The sequence below is a fragment of the Lithobates pipiens genome, unplaced genomic scaffold (assembly GCF_037356315.1).
Source record: "Lithobates pipiens isolate NorthernLeopardFrog02 unplaced genomic scaffold, aLitPip1_a1.2 Scaffold_19, whole genome shotgun sequence".
Lineage (NCBI taxonomy): Eukaryota > Metazoa > Chordata > Amphibia > Anura > Ranidae > Lithobates > Lithobates pipiens.
The window spans coordinates 520,099,715-520,104,530 of NW_027507764.1; the positions used below are offsets into that span (position 1 = coordinate 520,099,715).

General features: G+C 48.2%; 1 pseudogene; it reads right to left on the reverse strand.

Moving 5' to 3' along the window:
* Positions 1–1,193: 1,193 nt before the first annotated feature.
* LOC143998518 (5S ribosomal RNA) lies at positions 1,194–1,312 on the reverse strand (annotated as a pseudogene).
* Between the last annotated feature and the right edge of the window lie 3,504 nt (positions 1,313–4,816).

Consider the following 4,816-nt stretch of genomic DNA (forward strand, 5'->3'; position numbering starts at 1 on the left):
AATCTCTTCAGGCACTCTCAACCCTCTTGACAAACACCAAGATGGTGACCTTGGGAAACAAGCTAAAAAAAAACAGGTCAACGCCAACAACATAAAAAGAAGCCTACGACACCTGGTAATCCCAGGCGGTCTCCCATCCACGTACTAACAAGGCCCGACTCTTCTTAGCCTCCAACATTAAACGAGATCAGGTGCTTTCAGGGTGATGTGCCTGTAGGCAATCCCTTCAGGCACTTTCAACCCGCTTGACAAACGCCAAGATGGTCACCTTGGGAAACAAGCAAAAAAAAACTAAGTCAATGCCAACAACTTAAAAAAAAAAGCCTATGCCATTGAGAAATCCCAGGCAGTCTCCCATCCAGATACTAACCAGGTCCCAACCCTGCTTAGCCTCTGAGATCAAATGAGATTGGGCTCTTTCAGGGTGATGCGGCCATAGTAGATTTTTTCAGGCACGCTCAACCCTCTTGACAAACGCCAAGATGGTCACCTTGGGAAGCAAACAAAAAATCAAGTCAACGCCAACAACATAAAAAGAAGCCTACAGCACCTAGTATTCCCAGGCGGTCTCCCATCCAGGAATTACCAAGCGCGACCCTTTCTAGCCTCTGAGATCAGAGGAGATTGGGTGCTTTCAGGGTGATGTGCCCATAGGCAATCTCTTTGGGCACTCTCATCCCTCTTGAAAAATGCCAAGATAGTCACCCTGGGAAACAAGCGAAAAAAAACAGGTCAACGCCAACAACATGAAATGAAGAATATGGCACCTGGTATTCCAAGGCCGTCTCCCATTCAAGTACTAACTAGGCCCAACCCTTCTTAGCCTCCAAGATCAGAAGAGATAGGGTGCTTTCAGGGTGATGCTGCTGTAAGCGATCTCTTTAGGCACTCTCAACCCTCTTGACAAATGCCAAGATGATCACTTTGGGAAACAAGCGAAAAAAAAACAGGTCAACACCAACAACATAAAAAGAAGCCTGCGGCATCTGGAAAACCCAGGTGGTCTCCCATCCAGGTACAAATCAGGCCCAACCCTGCTTAGCCTCTGAGACCAGACGAGATTGGGTGCTTTCAGGGTGTTGTGCCCATAGGCAATTTCTTTGTGCACTCTCAACCCTCTTGACAAATGGCAAGATGGTCACCTTGGGATAAAAGGGAAAAAAAAACAGGTCAACGCCGACAACATAATGAGAAGCCTACGGCACCTGGTATTCCCAGGCTGTCTCCCATCCAGGTACTAACCAGGCCCATCGCTGCTTAGCCTCCGAGATCAGATGAGATTGGGCTCTCTCAGGGTGATTTGGCTGTAGGCACTCTCTTTGGGCACTCTGAAGCCTCTTGACAAAGGCCAAGATGCTCACCTTGGGAAACAAGCTAAAAAAAACAGGTCAAAGCCAACAACATAAAAAGAAGCCTACGGCATCCGGTATTCCAAGGCGATCTCTCAATCAAGACACTAACCAGGCCAGATCCTTCTATGGCACCTGGTCTTCCCAGGCAGTCTCCCATCCAGGTACTAACCAGGCCTGACACTGCTTAGCCTCTGAAATCAGACGAGATTGGGTGCTTTCAGGGTGATGTGGCTGTAAGCGTTCTCTTCAAGACACGCCCAACCCTCTTGACAAACGCCAAGATGGTCGCCTTGAGAAACAAGCGAAAAAAAAAAGGTCAAAGCCAACAACATAAAAAATAGGATTTTTATATACAGCTTACCTGTAAAATTATTTTCTTGAGAGTACATCACGGGACACAGGAGCTTCATTACATAGTGGGTTATATAGGCACATCTGGTGATTGGACACTGGTTAACCCCCAATTAAGGAGAATTCCTCCCCTATATAACCCCTCCCATATGGGAGGCACCTCAGTTTTGTAGCAAAGCAATAGGAAACCACGTAAAACCCAAGAGGGGTGGGAGCTCTGTGTCCCGTGATGTACTCTCAAGAAAAGGATTTTACAGGTAAGCTGTATATAAAAATCCTATTTTCTTGATCATACATCAGGGGACACAGGAGCTTCATTACATAGTGGGATGACCCAAAGCAATGCTCAGATTGAGGGGAGGGAGACACAGATCATAATATATAGACCGCCAAGGACCGGAGGACCTAAACTGCAGCCTGCAGTACACTGCGCCCAAAGGCGATATCCTCTTGCCCTCTGACATCCACCTGATATAATCTGGTGAATGTGTGGACTGATGACCAAGTTGCAGCCTTACAGATCTGAGCCAGGGAGGCCTGGTGATGCACTTCCCAAGAAGCACTTACAGCCCTAGTTGAGTGCGCTTTCACTTGAAAAGGAGGGATCTTCCCTTTAACACTATAGGCCTGAGAAATAATCTGTCTAATCCACCTTGAGAGAGTGAATTTTGATGCCACCTGACCCTTCCTAGGGCCTTCCGGCAAAATAAATAAGCAATCAGTTTTCCTTATCTGAGCAGTTGCCTGAAGATAGATACCGATTGCCCTTACCACATCCAAAGTGTGCAAAGATTCTTCTTCTGCGGACTGTGGGTCCGGAAAAAAGGATGGTAGGCTTACATCTTGATTCAAATGGAATCCTGAAACCACCTTAGGCAGAAAGGAACTGTTGGGACGCATTACCACCAGGTCCTTATGAATAATTAGATACGGTTCTTTACTGGAGAGAGCTGCTAGTTCTGACACTCTTCTAGCCGTGGATATGGCTACCAAGAAAACCAATTTTTTAGTCAAAAGAACTAACGAAGCCTGATGCAAAGGTTCAAAAGGTTGCCCCTGCAAAGCTAAGAGAACCAAATTCAGATCCCATGGACATACCGGAGGTTTGACTGGCGGCCTTATCCGCATAGCCCCCTGGATGAAAGCCCGCACCAGGGAATGCGATGCAAGTGGTTTCTGAAAAAACACTGACAAGGCCGAAATATGCACCTTGATAGTGCTTACGGCCAAATTAATTTATAGGCCTGACTGGAGGAAGGCCAAGATCCTGCTAATGACATACTTTCTAGGATGACATTCCCTGAGTTCACAACAGGAAACATATGCCCTCCAGATTTTGTAGTAAATAAGCCTGGAGGCTGGCTTTCTGGCATTGACCAGAGTAGAAAGGACTGGCCCCGAAAGCCCACGGTCTCTCAGAATGTGGGTCTCAGCAGCCAAACCGTCAAATTCAGACTGTGTAAAGCAGGATGGTAAATTGGACCCTGTGAGAGCAGATCTGGCCGGAGAGGGAGGATCCACGGCCTGCCTACTGCCAACTTCATGATCTCTGCATACCACGGTCGCCTGGGCCAAGCCAGGGCTACCAAAAGAAGCGACTTTGTTTCCCTCTTGACTCTTCCCAGGAACCGCGACAGAAGCGGGCACGGGGGGAAGGCATGAATCAAATTGTACTGATCCCAGGGAACTGTCAGAGTATCCGACCCCTGAGCGAGTGTATCTCTTGTCCTTGACACAAATTTGTCCAGTTTTCTGTTGAACCTGGACGCAAACAGATCTACGTCTGGAGTACCCCACCTGCGACATATGTTCCAAAGCACGTCGGGGTGCAGAGCCCATTCTCCTGGGCACAACTGCTGGCAGCACAGAAAATCTGCTTGCCAATTTTACACTCCTGGAATGAAGACTGCAGAAAGGCATGAAACATGCCTTTCTGCCCAGACAAGTATGCGATTCACCTCTTTTTGCGCAACCAGACTCCTGGTACTGCCCTGGTGATTGATATTGGCCACTGCTGTGGCATTGTCGGACTGAACCCGAACAGGGAGACCCCGTAGTCTGAAAGACCAGTTTATGAGAGCCATATAAACTGCCCGGATCTCCAAGACATTTATGGGCAATAGCTTCTCGATCGCAGACCATTTCCACTGCGAGCATGTCTCCTCCAACACTGCTCCCCAGCCTGTCAGGCTGCCATTTGTCATAATAATCTTCCATGGAAGAGGAAGAAAAGTTTTGCCTTTCAGCAAATTCTCGGTTTGTAACCACCAGACGAGGCTCTTGCGTGTCCCTGGGGATAGACGCATAGGAAGATCCAAGGACTGGGGCTTCCTGTTCCAAGCGGCAAGGATGCATCTTTGCAGTTGGGCGAATGGAACGGTTTCGAAGGAGGCGACCATTTTCCCTAAAGCCGCGTACACACGACCAGACTTATGTCCGACAGACTTTCGAAGGAGTTCTGACGGAGTTCCGGCAGAGTTCTGACTGACTTTCCGAATGAGCGGACTTGGCCACACACAATCACACCAAACTCCGATGGATTCGAACGTGATGACGTACGACTCGACTCGAATAAGGAAGTTCATAGCCAGTAGCCAATAGCTGCACTAGCGTCGGTTTTAGTCCGTCGAAATAGCATACACACTAGCGAATTTCTCGGTAGGAACTGGGTCCGGCAGAGTTCTGTCGGAAGAATTTGAAGCATGTTCCATTTCTAAAGTCTGTCAGACTTTTGCGAATCAAAAGTCCGTTGCAGCCCACACACGATGGAATAGTCTGCCGGAATCATTCCGTCAGACTTTGGATGTTGAAAAGTCCGGTCGTGTGTACGGGGCATAACAGTCTCATGCACAACCGAATGGGGGAAGATCTTCTGCCCAGAATTAGGCGCACCAGATCCCCAATGGCCAAGGCTTTTGGCCTTGGTAGAAACACCTTGCCCTGAGCAGTGTCGATAACCATACCCAGGTATTCCAACCTGGTAGCAGGCTGTAGGGACGACTTTTCTAGGTTTATAATCCAACCTAGGCGTTCCAGGTGTTCTAGCGTTCTGGTAACACGGTGGTTCAGGAGCGCTACTGTTTTCTCTATGAGAAGCAAATAGTCTAGATAAG